This window comes from Heterocephalus glaber, unplaced genomic scaffold, assembly GCF_053883595.1.
Source record: "Heterocephalus glaber isolate CG9 unplaced genomic scaffold, H.glaber_assembly_v1.0 deba00000738, whole genome shotgun sequence".
NCBI lineage: Eukaryota > Metazoa > Chordata > Mammalia > Rodentia > Bathyergidae > Heterocephalus > Heterocephalus glaber.
In genome coordinates this window covers 7,469,725-7,485,707 of record NW_028258161.1, presented here as the reverse complement: position 1 = coordinate 7,485,707, position 15,983 = coordinate 7,469,725, and the positions used below count along the sequence as shown (strand labels likewise).

Sequence of the window (15,983 nt, the reverse complement as noted above, 5' to 3'; positions counted from 1 at the left end):
CTGCTCTAAGTTTTGTGTCATTTCACACATGGTAAAGGTGGTCATGGCATGGTGAGGACTTCAGGGAAAGTTAGCGCAAGCACTAAATCCAAGACAATTTGTTAGGGGAGTAGGGCAAGAGGAGCAAACATCCTGTCCTATACCAGCCATAAAATCATTTTATTCCATCAATTCATATGTGGGTATAGTGAGCTGAAGTGCAGAATAATCCGGTCCTAAATCATTTTGTGCCAAAACTCTGCTTCTTTGATAGAATGATCCCTCTCCCAAGATTGACTTCCTTGTGTTCTATCAGCAGCAAAGGCACAGTGAATGATAAATTCGTCTTTTTTCCCTCACACCAACTTAGGAGCTTTGCACAGGTAAAAATTCCCTTTGTTGAGTGTTGTGCTATACTCCCAGTACACAGAAGAATAAGATCATAGGACAAACTACTGTTACTGCTACTAATGGTAGCTAGCATTGTTAGTAATGCTAACAAGGTATAGTAATACCTACTATATTGTAGGTATTATCCTTTAAATTATCTTTAAATTCTCCCAGTTAAATTCATACCTTGATTTTTCTAATTCTTATAAAAATGAAGGCCAGGCATGGTGGCACTCACCTCTAATCCCAGCACACTGAAAGGCTGAGGCAGAAGAGTCATAAATTGAAGCCCTACCTGGATTATTTAGCAACTTAGTGAGACCCTGCCTCAAAAACATAATAACAACAAAAATTTAAAAGCCCGGGGATGTAGCTCAGTGGGAAAGCCCTGCATTCAATTCCCAGTAGTGGTAATAAACATGATAGAAAATAATGCAGATGCAAGCAACTGTTAACAGAAAATAAATTCATCAATTACACAAAGTTCTTACAGTGGTGGGCCTGGAACATAGAAAACAGCACTTAAGCAAGTGTTCGCACAATTCAGTTATTAGAAGTGAGATAGATAATCCAGACCCGAATGGCTGTAAATGCCATTGAAATCTAGGTCTAGCCCTTGTCTATTTGGAGAACTTAAAATTTAAATGTCCAATTTCTGGATCCTCTTGCCTAGTCACAGGCTGCAATAAAGGAGAAATGAGTTCACTGGTGCAAAACGTTCAGCATAGAGCTTGACACCAGGGAATAGAATTCATATGTTTTCATCCGGATCCCCTCTCTTCTCTTCTCCCTTCTCTCCCTCACCTGCTACTCTCCATCCAGTGCTGTTTTCTAGCTGCTCTTTGAGTGAGCCCTGTTCACTGCTCCTTCCTGCCAGTCTTCCTCCACTGGGCCCTCAGCTGCCTACACCTTCTTGTCTGAAGATCCCAAATCTCTACACAAGCCTCATCACTGACTGTCTAGTTTTCTGGCTAGTACTTGTCACTAACTTTATACCTAAATGGTTAGTTATTTGTTTACTAACTTTTTCTCCCCACAAATAGAAATCCAAAGTCCATGAAAGCAAAGATTCTGCTTGTCTTGTTTTCTCTTATATATGCAAATTCTAGATTAGTGCTTGTTCTGAATGTTCAATAAATATTTATAGTATTTTTATCTCATGACAGTTTACTTCTAGATCTCTTTAAATACTAGCACCAGCTAAGACTAAACACATTGATTCTCTGCTGTCCCTGCAAAGTTCAGGTTACAATAATAGTGTTTAATAAATACATGGATGTGAAGATATTTCTATTATTTCTTTTCCCATCTAAGGTCAGCATATTATAATACAAAGGTTAAGTATAAATGATTCTTCTAAAGCACATTCTAGGAAGTGGATTTGATTTGATCCATGAGCTACACAAACTCTTCATAAATATAAAGTCAATACACAAGTCAATAAATATGTAGCACATTGCATTTGCATGTCATATCATAGCATATCTACATTTATTAAGACAAAACTTGGATTTACCCAGCAGTCTCCAGAATGGCTGATAACCAAGGGGAATTTTGGGGATGGCATTAGTGAGGCTGGATTCAGTTGCAAATTGTTTTCTCCCCTTGCAGATGTGAATTAGCTGAAGTGTGAAGTCATCATCGTACTTTGGCACAGCACTGTGGTGCTTGGATGGAGGATTTCTAAACAAAAATAAGCAAAGAATTAAACTGTGGGAGAGCTTGCAGTGCAGCTGGAAATAGCAGTCTCTGACGAGTGAGCCGGGCCAAACACCAAAAGTGAATAATGCTCTAAACAGCAATACTGGCACTGTACTACTTCTCCGACACCCCCTTGCTCACTAAGGTCAGGAGCCGGGACACATCCAAGTCCTGTGAATACTGTCCTGCAAGACTAACACAGAGCCATATTTAAAACCAGATGCCTACTTGGAAAGAGTCAGCCTGAAACATGTATTATGAGAATACTATTCAATTATGCACAATTGAAGCCACAACCATTTCAATCTCAAAACAGTACTGAATAATCACATGTGATGCTATAAAGGGACCTCCAGGTAGTTAAGTGGAATTTTGTGTCTTTCTTTTTTTTTTTTTTTTTTTTGGTACCAGGGATTGAACTTGGGTCCTTGCACTTACGCAGCAGGCGGCAAAACCACTGAGCTAAATCCCCGGCACAAATTTTTGTATCTTAATGATGCAAGATGATGACTATATTGCAAAAGGGCATGTAGTACCTGAGACTTAATATGCTACTAATCAAAAACATCCTTGGGTATTTATACTTTATAGATTTTTTATAGAGTCATTGATGCTTCAGAGATCCCCAAAAGGGTCCATGAGTTCCACAAAGGAGATACTTCTTTATTTTCCCTAACCAACGACCACATCCTCAATTCTTGACAAAAAACCAACAGGTACAGAGAGCAAGAATGCCCCTTACCAAGCCAAAATAGCCACACACTTGTTCCTAGAATCAAAAAGGTTACACACTAAAAATGCAATATATGTTGATATTGCTTTTCCATCTTTTAGTTATATACATGGCAAAATTGAGAGCCATTCTGAGTTTCACTAAGACACAAAAACCCTTCTTGGTATTAACACAATATTGAAATTTGGTGAATGGTATTTGTTTAGCTATGAAACAGTGATGATGACAGCAGAAATGTTTTCTTTTCATGGGAATTCATTTTTTCATTTCTAATATTAAAAAATGTATTCGCATTTTCCTGAAATACTACAACCATTTACTAGGAATTTGGCTTCAACATCTTTCCCTTTGTAGTGGATCAGACTGACTAATCAGCAATGTTCTTCCTTGAAGTAGGAAAAAAGGGCTTACATTTTTCCCACTAATTCAAGGCACAGGGACATATGCTTGTATGTCTCTGTGCTCTGGCATGGTTTTAGGCATTAAGCTGTCTGACTGGGCACAGGCCTACATCAACTCTATTCTAAGGTTACATTCAGGTCACAGATCCTACTGGAAGGCTCTTCAGAATTCCAGACATTTCCAACCGATGGAACCTAAGTTTTATTACTTAACAACATAAGTTTTATTACCTAACATACACCATAACCTCAAACCAAACTATAAATGGACAATTATCAAAATGAGGTGACTGACAAAAGCAAGAATTCTTAAGAAGGCTCTGTAATCTTAATTTTGTATGAAGAACCCTAAAATGCATTTCTCAGGTAAAGATCAGTGCAGAATAAAGACTTAACAACCTTGTAGAACATTCTTTGTATCCATAATCCTTTTAAGTTACTGAATTTTGACTAGAAGTTTATAACTAAAAACCTAAAGATTCATTAACTAGTTCTTTTCCAATTATTTTCACAGAATACCTTTGTTACAAGTTAGAAACTGATAACATATAAGTTCATAGCATTTTCCTATCTATAGAAATGTGTGGTATTTTTCTGAAACAAGGAATTCACAATCACTCTTTGTCCCAGAGTACACTTCTGAACTAAGGTGAGATTGGCCAGGATCACTGGTTAAATTGAGCAAAGACGTGGGCCGAGTACAGGAGAGTAAACAAATGTGTTTCTGTTGTCCAGAAACACCTGCAAATGTTCTCAAGTATTCAGGTCCTAGTTTTCAGACGCTGTTTTTTCCTCTTCCTGAATTAAGAATTTGTATGACCTGGTTAAGCAAATACTCAGTGGAAGGACAGTCTATATTTCATGACGAAAGGCAGGGGGAAATAATACATACCTTGTCTCTTTCTGACTAATGTAAAATATAATCATTCATTCCATTCCATGCCCCACACCGGGTTTCAACAGCCAGAGCCTGTCTGCCAGGTAAAAAGACTTAATGTCCCTCTTGAGAAGAAATTAACTGCTGAAACAGACTGAGGTGAAATGGAGTTCTGTCTTCTGTCCTCAATGCAGCCATTTTTCTCTTTTAATCTCGTTCTTCCGTTCAAGCAGAATGAAGACTTGGATCTTTGCCTTGAGCAGATTTCACTTCCAAGGCTCAAGTTCTGGGACCTTGCTTCATTGCAGAGGTGAGCAACTGTGACTCCAGCCCACTGCCAGAGTGGGAAGGAGGAAAGGAGTGTTTGTCTCCCTCGGTTACACATCACCCTGAATGTATTTTACTTATTCAGCCAGACTCTGCTGGATTAGTTAATACCAAAAAGTAACACTGCTCAGACAGACACGGGATGGCAAACTATAACAGACTCAGCTGTGTGACTCAGACTTCCCCAGCCTACATGCAATGGCCTTTTATCCTGGGAGAGCAGGTAGCAAAGCATGGAAAGAAAAATGGACCTGTTGCAAGCACAGCCTGCTGACTAGCAGAATCCTCTTTTGCCAAAGTGACTTGTCTCTCCCAGAATGCAGCATGTGTGTTTACTGCACAGGAAACTAAAAGGAAACTCAATGCACTAGTCAGTGTTCTCCAGTAGAATGTGCACATGTACAGAAAGGTCGAAGACTGTATAAGGAACTGGCTGACAGAATTACAGAGGCGAGGGAGTCCCCAGAACTGCAGGATGAGTTGACAAGTTGGAGACCCAGGAGAGCTGATGCTGTAGTTCTGATCCGAGTCTGAAAGCCTAAGAAGTAGGAACACTTGAAGGCTGAAGAAGCTGATGTTTCACTCTGAAGGCCATGAGAGGGAGAGAATTCTCTCATCCAGGGAAGCACCAGCCTTTTTTTAGACTTAGGCGTCCAGCTGAATTAATGAAGCCTACCCACATTTGGAGAGCTATGCACTTGCCCACCAATTTACATGTTACTTTCCTCCAGAATCGCCATCATAGAAATACCAAGAATGTTATTTTTTTATTCTTTTATTGGTACATTTTAGGTGTACAATACGTTTACATTTATCATTTGGTGCTTGTACCTGTACATGATATATCTTAGTTCTTATTTTATTCCCCATTGCCTGTGCGCCCTTCACCCCCACCACCCTTCCTCAGTCACATAAATTTCATTTCCGTTTTTTTTCTTTTCTCATAATTTTTCCTCTCCATTCTTCCCTTTCACCTTCCCCTCCCAACAACCCTACGCCTTTGGACCTTTTCCTATTTCAAATTAAAAATTATTCCTTTTGATCCTTTTTTACACTTTCAGTTTCTCATGCTAGAGAAACTATTCTGTATTTATACATGTGTGTCCTATTTATTTCACTTAAGAGTATGGGCTCAATATGCATCCATTTAGCTACAAATGTCTCTAGTTTCTCGTTCTTTGTGGCTGTGTAGTACTCCATTCTATAAAAAAAACCACATCTTCTTTAACCAGTCTCCAGTTGATGTGCTATTGGACTGTTTCCAAGTTTAGCTATTACAAACTGTGCCACTATAAACATGGGTGCACATATATCATTGTGGTATGATTCTTTTGGGAAGATACCCAGCAGGGGAATAGCTGGGTCAAATGGGGCCTCTAGCCCTAATTCTTTGAGGTATCTCCATACTGGTTTCCACAGTGGTGGCACCAGTCTGTCCTCCCACCAACAATGGAGAAGGGTTCCTTTCTCTCCATAACCCCACCAGCACTTGTTATTGGTTGATTTCTTGATAGCAGCCATTCTTTCTGGGGTGTGGTGGAATCTCAGTGTTGTTTTCATCTGCATCTCTCAAATGACCAGTGATGTTGAACATTTTTTCATATATTTATTTGCTGTTTTTACTTCTCTGTGTGAGAAATGTCTGTTCATTTCAGATGCCCATTTTTGAATTGGGTTTTTGAATTTGGGGGGTCTGATTTTTTTCAGTTCTTTATATATTTTAGATTCTTTGTACTAGCTCCCATGCTACTGAAGTTTTGTTTATGAAATCTTTTCCTATGCCAATGTCTTCAAGAGTTCTACCTAACTTATCTTCCAGCAAGTTTAGTGTTTCTGTCTTAATATTTAGATCTTTAATCCACTTCAATCCTAGTTTAGTGCACAGTGATAGGTATGGGTCTAGTTTTAATCTATGGCAGGTTGAAATCCAGTTTTTCCAACACCATTTACTAAAGAGGCTATCTTTCCTCCAGTGAGAGTCATTGGCTCCTTTATCAAAGATGAGGTGGCTGAGTATGTCTGGAGTTATTTCTGTATCTTCAAATCTATTTCACTGATCCTTGGGTCTGTTTCTTTGCCAGTTCCGTGCTGTTTTTATCACAGTATCTTTGTAATATAGTTTCAAGTTGGGGATTGTGATACCCCCAGCCATGTCTCTGTTGATTAGAATTGCTTTTGCTATTCTAGGTCTGTTCTGTTTCCAAATGAATCTTTGTATTTTTTTTATCTAGTTCTGTGAAGTATATTGTTGGAATTTCAATTGGCATTGCATTAAATCTATATAGTAGTTTTGGAAGTATGGCCATTTTCACTATATTGGTTCTTCCTACCCAGGAACAAGGGATGTCTTTCCATTGTCTTATATCCTTCTCGATCTCCTTTTTCAGAGTGCTGTAGTTTTCAGTGTAGAGGTCTCTTGCTTCCTTTGTTAGGTTGATTCCTAGCTACTTCATTTTTTTGGATGCTATTGTAAAAGAAATTGTTTTCTGAATTTCTATCTCAACGAGTCTGCTATTTGTGTGTAAGAAGGCTATTGTTTTTTAAGTGCTGACATTATATCCAGCTACTCTACTGAATCTGTCAATTAGGTCTAGAAGACTTTTGACCGAGTTTTTTGGGTCTTTTATGTAAAGTATCATATCATCAGCAAATAATGACAGTTTCACTTCTTCCTTTCCTATCTTTATTCCTTTTATTTCTTTCTCTTTTCTAATTGCTGTGGCTAATGTTTCCAGAACTATATTGAACAGGAGTGGTGATAGTGGGCATCCTTGTCTTGTTCCTGATTTTAGTGTGAAAGTTTTCAGTTTTTGACCATTTAGTATAATGCTGGCTGTTGGTTTTTCATAAATAGCCTTAATCAGGTTGAGATAAAGACCTTCTATTCCAATTTCCTGTAGCGTTTTTATCATGAATGGGTGTTGGATTTTGTCAAATGCCTTTTCTGCATCTATTGAGATGATCATATGGTTTTTGTCCTTGATTCTGTTAATACAGTGTAATACATTTATTGATTTGCGAATGTTGAACCATCCTTGCATCCCTGGGATAAATCCGACTTGGGCAGGGTGTATGATCTTCTTGATGACCCTCTGTATTCTGTTTGCCAGTATCTTTTGGGGATTTTTGTGTCTATGTTCATTAGGGAGATTGGTCTGTAGTTCTCTTTTTGGGTTGTGTATTTCCCTGGTTTTGGAATCAAAGTAATACTTGTTTCCAGGAATGAATTTGGAAGCCTTGCTTCCCTTTCAATTTCCTTGATGAGTTTAAAGAGTAATAGTGATAGTTCTTCTTTAAATGTCTTGTAGAATTCAGCAGTGAAGCCATCAGGACCTGTGCTTTTCTTTGTTGGTAAAATTTTTATTACATTTTCAATTTCACTCATTGTAATTGAGGTGTTTAGAATTTCTATATCTTCTTCATTTAACTTTGGTAATCCATATGTACCTAGGAATCTGTCCATTTCTTCTGTGTTTTCCAATTTATTAGAGTACAGGTTCTCGAAGTAGGTATTGATGATCCTCTGGATTTCTGCTGGGTCTGTCATGACTTCACCTTTTTTGTTCTTAATTGCATGTATTTGAGCCTTTTCTTTCCTTTTTTTGATAAGGTTGACTAAAGGTTTATTTATTCTTTGAAAAACCAACTCTTTGATTCATTAATTTTTTGTATCGTTCTCTTAGTCTCCATTGCATTGATTTCTGCTTGGATCTTTATAATTTCCTTTCTTGTATGAGCTTTGGATTTGTTATGCTCTTCTTCTTCTAGGAGCTTGAGGTTTTGCATTAGGTTATTTAACTGAGTTCTCTCTGTTTTGCTAATATGGGCATTCACTGCTATGAATTTCCCGCATAGAACTGCTTTCATTGTGTCCCATAAATTCCTGTATGTTGCACTGGCATTATCATTTACTTGTAGAAACTGTCTAATTTCTTCTTTAATTTCCTCTGTCACCCATTGGTTGTTCAGGAGGGTGTTATTCAATTTCCAGGCGTTTGTGGGAGTTTTGCAGTTTCTTATGTTATTGACCTCCAGTTTTATTGCACTATGGTCTGATAATATACTGGGGATAATTTCAATTCTTTTACATTTACTTAGACATGTCCTATGAGCTAGCATGTGGTCTATTTTGGAGAATTACCTGTTTGCAGCTGAAAAGAATGTGTATTCTGATTTTGTGGGGTGGAACACTCTGTAAACATCTATTAAGTCAATTTGTTCAATAGCTTGATTCAGTTCTAGAATTTCATTGTTAATTTTTTGTCTAAATGATCTGTTTGTGATAGTGGGGTATTGAGGTCCCCCACTACAATTGTATTAGTGCTTATTTGGTTTTTCATGTCCATTAATATTTGTTTTGTATAGTTGGGGGCATTCGTATTTGGTGCATATATATTTAGGATTGTCTTCTCTTCCTCTTGGATTGTTCCCTTCACGAGGATGTAGTGACCATCTTTGTCTCTCTTAATTAGTTTTGGTTGAAATCTACTTTGTCTGAAAATAAGATTGCTATGCCTGCTTTTTTCTGGGTTCCTGTCATGTGGAGAACTGTTTTCCATCCTTTTACTTCCGGTCTATGAATTTCCTTTTGAGTTAGGTATGTTTCTTGTATACAGCATATTGCTGAATTTTGCTTCTTAATCCACTGTCAGTCTATTTCTTTTGATTGATGAATTGTGGCCATTAATATTGATAGTTATAATTAATAGATATTGACTCGTCTTTGTCATGATGTTTTACTGTTGTTGGCTCTTTTATCCCCCTTTCCCTTTAGTGTCTTACCTTGTCTGGTGGCTTCCCTCTGTTGGGTCTCATGGAGTTGTGACCTTCATTGTTATTTTCTAGGATATTGCTTAGAATTGTTTGGAGTGCTGGTTTGGTGTTCATGAAATTTCTCAGGTGTTCTTTGTCGCATAAGCATCTAATTTCCCTATCTATTTTGAAAGATAATTTTTCAGGATACAACAGTCTATGTTGGAAGTTATTTTCTTTTAGAGCCTGAAATACTTTACTCCAGGCTCTCCTTGATTTGAGGGTTTGTGTTGAGAAGTCTGCTGTGATTCTGATGGGCTTTCCTTTATAGGTGATTTGTTTCTTTTCTCGAACTGCCCGTAGGATTTTGTTCTTCTGTTGAGTTTCTGGGATCTTGACTATTATATGTCTAAGTGTTGATCTTTTTTGATCATGGCTAGTTGGAGTTCTATATGCCTCATTTATCTGTATGATTCTCTACCTCTGTCTGGGAAGTTTTCTATTATTACTTCTGTGAACAGTTTTTTATGTCAATTGTACTTTCTCCTGTTTATTAATGGGCTCCTATTAGTCTTATGTTGTTCTTCTTTGCGTCACCTAGCAGCTGCTGGATTGATTTCTTGTGGTCCCTTACTATTTTTAAGAAATCTATGTTTTCATGGTCCTTCATTGCAATCCTGTCTTCTATATCTGATAGTCTATCTTCAGATTCCCTTAATTTGTTCTGTATGCTTTCAATAGAGTTTTTAATTTCCTGAATATCTGCTTGAATCTGTTTCATGGATTCCATTTCTTTCTTATGTTGGATGATGAGGGTTTCCATTTCTTTCTTATGCTGGACATTCATGGCTTCCAGCATATTTCTGAGGTCATCTATTTTTTTATCTGTTTCTGTTCTAGAGCCTCTAATTATGTCTTTCACTCTGCTCACCATCTCTGCAGATATCTGGGAGATTATTTCTGCTTTGAATTTTTCTAGAGCCTCATTCATCTGTTTTGTTACTTCCTGTGCTATCAGTTCAGGGTGCCCAGGTGGTTGATTATCAGACTTTTCCACCTCGTTTCCCCCAGAATTTGCCTTTTGTGGGGTAGAAGTTGCCTTACTTAAATGTCTTCTCATTTTTGTTTTTGGTACTGTCCTTGGTTTAGTTCCTGGGTTGATACTTTGAAGTTGCTTATTGTAAGTATCTTTGTTGATGTATTTAGAACCCTTATGGAATGATTGCTTCTCAGAGGTGTCTTCCAGATATAGCTAGCCTTAAGTTTTGAGTCTCTAATGGCACTGAGGCTGTCTCATTTTCATTGTACCAGGAAGGCCAACTGATTAGATCAATCACAATACCTTAGCCCAAGTGATACAATTAGCAAAACAATAGCATCAAGTACTTCTTAGAAAATGTCAATTTGTGGTAGTTATTAATCTATCACCTTTACTGTGTGAATTAAATCAAAATCAAGGACCAACCCAACATATGTTTATAGTGAATAATCTCTTCAATATGTCCACTTTACCCTTCAGAATAGGGAGTTAGAAGGAGTTGGGGAGGGAAGGATATGTAGGTAGAAGTTTAGGGGAAGGTTAGCAGTGAGGCCAGAGGACACAGGTGAGAGAAGAAAAGAAGAATAAAAAAGAAATATGAATTAGGGCCAGAACACAAAGGGAGATGAAGAACAATGTGGGACAGCAAGGGAGTGAAGGAGAGAGACAGAGAGAGAGAGAGAGAGAGAGAGAGAGAGAGAGAAGAAAAAAGAAAGAAAAAAGAGAAAAATTAAAAATTTTAAAAGAGTACATAAAGAGGAAAAAAATTAAAAATAAGAGCAAAAAAATAGTGGTAATTTTGAAAATAACAAATAAAAGATAAAAATGAAGGGCCTCCTTCAGGGTATGTCTCTGCTGTCACAATAGACAACATGGGCAGAAGTGTGCAGTTGTAAGTCAATGAATCTCAGTAAGCCAGTCACAGACCCATGAGACTCAGGCAGCTTTCTGGCTGCAAGTCCCAAGTTGAGCTCCCTGTTCTCCTGCAGGGTTAAATTGTGCAAGGTTCCATTGCAGGTACCAGCTGCCTTTCCCCTGGAGATAGTCCAGGTTCTGATGGGAGGTGATGATCCTTCTAACTTACCAATTACGGTGGTCTGTTGTGCCTTTACTGCAGAGATTCTCTTCACTTTCCCAGTGGGCTTCAATTATCATCAGGAAGTCCAAGAGAGGCCCTCTCTCTCTTGTTCACTTCTACAGTTCAGGACAATGGCCTTTATGTACCCCTGTGCCTCTGTAGTGTGGAAAGAGGTAGCTGCACAGCCAGCCAAGAGGCCAGAGGAGGGCAGAGGGGGTGCTGGCACTGTTGTTCTAGGCACACGCGTGGCTCCAGGGGCGGCTGGGGGGGCGTGCCCGGGGGGGGGTCCTTACAAGCCCTGGGTCGCAAGTGGGTGTAGCCAGCTAGTCAGAGCTGGGCTCAGTCACTCCCTGCATGCCTCTACCCGTGCAGCTGCATGGGCAGCTCTACCTGGAATATTTAACTGTGCATGAGTACCCTGTGACCCACTAAAATTCACACATAAAATTAACCTTCACACCTAAGATGCTGCTTCATCCCATGCCCAGGGTAAGCATGTTCAGCCTGGCTTGGAGGCTCCACCTAGCCCGCGCTCAGCTCCTGCTCACAATACATGTGTAGATTCTTCCTTTTTTTACACTTCTTGACTTGGTGTAGGATCCAGCCACTTTTATTCCATGGACCTAGTTCCCACTTAGAAGTGTAAAGACCCAGATATGACACCAGTTTCCTTCATTTACAGTATTTACTAATCTCTCTATTCCATTTCCTATTCATCATTTTCTTTTAAAAACATGAGCCTCTTCTATACAGGTCTGACATTTCTCACAGAATCTAACTAAAAAAGATTATAGAGCTATATAAAGGTAATGCAAAACTTCTAGAAGAAAGACAACTATTTGATCTTGATGTGGCAATGAGTTAATATAACACGAAAAACATGATCCATATGAGAAAAAAAAGACACAATGAATTGTATTAAAATGAGAAGTTTTTGCTCTGCAAAGGACACTGTTAAGAAAAGCAAAGGCTGGCCGTGTAGATTAATGGTAGAGTGCAGCTACATGCACAAGGTCCTGGGTTCAAAAAAAGGAAAAAAAAAAACCAGAAAAAGAAGCTTCATATGAGAGATAACATTTGCAAACTATGAATCTAATAAAGAACTTGTATCAAACTATAGAAAATATTTCCAACTGAGCAATAACAAAACATACAACCCAATTTAAATCTAAATAAACACCTCACCAAAGAAGTTATATAGAAGAAAAGTAAGGATAAGAAAAGATGCTCAACACTATTAGTCCTCAGAGAAATTGCAAATTAAGAGAATAATGGTAAATCACCGTAAACTTATTACAATGGTCTATGGACTTTTGAGAACAAAGGCAAAAAAGAATTTCACATGAGCAATGTCCTGTAGTAGATTGTTCCCACAGGGGCCTATAACATAATTCTGATGATGCTATACATGTATGTTACAATTGATTCATTCATTTTCACAAGTATACCCACTTAGTGTAAATGTTAATAACACAGAAACTGGGTATGGTGTATATGGGTGTTTTGTGCTATCTTCATAATTTTCTGCAAGTCTACATTATTCTTTTAAGAAAGATATTTTAAAAATATAAATGTATCACCTAGTTATATACTTCCTTTATGCTGTAATCCAAGTATTCCATTATAGTTAAGACTATTATTCAAAATTTTACTTTGAAATTTATTATATAAATATCATTTTTTAAACAGATTTATACTATTTGTTTTAAGGAGTAAATCACACTTATTAATTCATCTTTACTCCTAATGTCTTTTCACATAATCTTTTAAAAACTCCTTTCAAATAATCTGAAAGTGACACAGGTCCATTATAGACCAACAATATACAATACAGATTTTTTTTCTTATGATTCTGCTAACAAAGTATTTTCCAGGCTGTTATACTTTGTATCAAAATGTCCTCCAAAGGTGTCCTGTGTTCAACAGTAGAGCTTTAGGAAGGTGATTAGATCATGGTGGCACTAACCTTACCACTGGGGCACGACATGGAAGGATATATTCTTGCACTGGCTCCTCTTCTCCTTCCTCCTCCTCCTCCTCTTTTTCTTCTTCTTCTTCTTTTTCTCCTTCTCCTTCTTCCTCTTCTCCCCCCCCCATCTTCCTTGTTCTCAGCTTTCTGCCTACCATGAATTTAGCAGCTTTCTCCCATAATGCCCTTCCACCATGACATTTCTGCCTTAGAGCCAGAGAATCATGGACTGAAACCTCCAAAACCCTAAAACATACATTAATGATTCTCCATATCATGCATAACACATTCAAATACCAAAATAATATAAAACAGACTAAACTAAAATATCAAAAACCTGAACAAATCTTTGAATTTAATATCATTATTATTAGATAAGAGGATATCTAAAATAGCTTTAAAAATTAAAATAGGTGAGTGGACTATAGACTATCTTTCTTTTGTTTAACCACTTGATAAGTGGTTAAATTCTGCCTCTCTCTCATATACTTAATAAACCCTTTTCAAGGTTCTTTAAGCCTAAGTTGAATTCTTCATATTCTGCATAATTCCATTTAGTCATTTTTTTTCAAGTAAAGATAGAAAACAGTTTCTGACCATTTCCTGTATACCAGTCATGCATGTATATATGAAGCTTATCATTAAATAATCATTCTCTTCAAGTTAAATGAACACCATCCCTTTAATCTTTTCAATTCAAGGCCAGTTGTTTTTCTTCTCATGTGTGGTTATCTGAACATTTTTCTGATTGTTACAGTCATGTCTTTAGCCCAGCACCACATCTTTAGTCTGACATTCAAGACAATATATTTAAAACTTCTATATGATCTTGGAAGAAAAATAATCTGGGGAAAAAAATCAGGTTACCTAATTTTATCACTGAAAATGAATTATAACTGAAAATGTTTCCAATTACATTTCAACCTTCCTTTTGTGTATATGGATACAAAATGGAACTTAAAATCTGATAAAATATAACTTTTTAAAAGCATATTCCCCATGCAAATATGAAAATGTTGTCTATTATCTGGGACACTAGGGTGAGATGGGTTGGTTAGCAATTTTTCCCCAATACTAAGTAGTGACAGAAAGTAACACTTGATATTTTCCCATCCCTGGCAGCTCTCATTTCAGGCACCAAGGTTCCTTGAATTGTGAAAGAGTTTTCCTGCTGTTCAGTGTCAGCAGCCACACAGCTTTTTGGAACAAAATTTACTGCTTTTGTCAAATGGGCCTAAAGAGACATCACTCACTACCTTATCGACTGGTCACTGCAGGAGATCTTCCATATGAAGGCTTGGTCATTTGGGCCAACCTGAATGAGATTCATTGCCTTCATAAATGCAGTGAGTTGTTTATGTGATCCACAAAACAAAATGTATATAGCACACCTAACATAGGCCAAGCATCTACTAAGGCTTTGGGGAAAAAAAAAAAAGGTAGTTTCTTTTTTTAAAAAAAGGAATTTGCAGATTTACAAACATAAGGGTTTAAAAAAATATGATGAAAAGATTTTTCTATTACATTAATGAGGATTTTTTCTGATAATTACCCTGTTTGATTATGGGAATTAATTTTAACTGATCTCTGGCTGACATGATTCTCATTATCAGAAGTGAGCAGATGTAAAACTGAAGACCCCGATCTCAGCTTTAAATGGCGCCATGCCTTTAATTTTTGTGCAAAACCAAATTGCAACCTGGCAGTTAAGATCTTGGGTTGTTTGACATTTGACAAGCCCTTCCTTCTCCATTCCTAGCCCTAAGCCTCAGCTCCTGAAACCCCAACAAAGGGGCTTTCCTCTTCTGTTCCCGCCCTTATTTCCACCCTTCCCTCTTCTCACAAGCTGTGGAAAAAGCCTCCCCTTCCTTCATCCACAAAACCCCAGCAACCTCACCCTTCAAACTTCCCTCATTGTCCATGACCTACTGAGTACTGATATCCAGCAAAACCAGTGCAACCAAAGCTGCAATTTTAAGTATGATATTGAATAGTAGAGAAATAAGTACCGAATATATGAGAGAATGTCTACCAAGCCCCTCTTAGATTCAGTTAAATGCTGCTGAGGGACATGCCTTACATCTTCTAAGTATGCTGTGGATTCTCACAAAACTCACCATAAAATATAGCATTACATCATCTGTATAGAAACAGTTTTCAAGGCTATGATGAGAGAAAAGACATTTAATGCTAGCAGGAATTGGAAAAGAAGTTCTTAAGTAAAAGCAATACCTTAGTCTTTGTTTAAAACTATTTATTTATAAACAATATGAAATTGAAGTAATGATTTCCAATCTGCGAGATGTTTCTGACCAATTTATCCAGGTAATTGAGATAAATCTGACAACTGCTGCAGGGCAACTGCAGATCTGGGCAACTGAACTTTTCATAAAAACTCAAAAAGTAATTTCCTCTTTGGGGCCTTTGCTTTTCAACAATATTTGTTTTGTTTTTCTTGACCTAATCTCCCCCAGCTTATGTCTGATGCTTAAACATGCTCAAGCCAAGATACACAATTCCACCCCTGTTGCTAAATAACCATTATGTTTTGAAGAACAACTTTTTAAAAACTATATATGTAGCTATTCCATCATGGTGGATTGGAGCTACTAGTGTTCACAAGATGTTCAGAGGATACTTGCAGGATCCACAGATACCAGGAAACTGGGGCAAAGGAAAAGTGTAAACATGGGACAAACAACTTGAAGGAGACACCACTAGTATCAGAGAAAGAAGC

The 15,983-nt window shown here is 37.6% G+C and overlaps 1 long non-coding RNA gene across 11 annotated transcripts in view; it reads right to left on the bottom strand.

Annotated features, from left to right (window-relative positions):
* Positions 1-15,983, bottom strand: part of LOC101711862 (uncharacterized) — a 302,781-nt gene that overhangs the window by 78,519 nt on the left and 208,279 nt on the right. For 8 of the 11 annotated variants that reach the window (XR_015449550.1, XR_015449548.1, XR_015449547.1 and 5 more), the window contains one exon: positions 1,886-2,052. This is a non-coding gene — a long non-coding RNA (uncharacterized LOC101711862). Of the gene's footprint in view, positions 1-1,885; positions 2,053-4,096; positions 5,223-15,983 lie in introns of those variants that run through there. The other 3 variants (XR_015449545.1, XR_015449544.1, XR_015449546.1) reach the window with 1 other exon arrangement.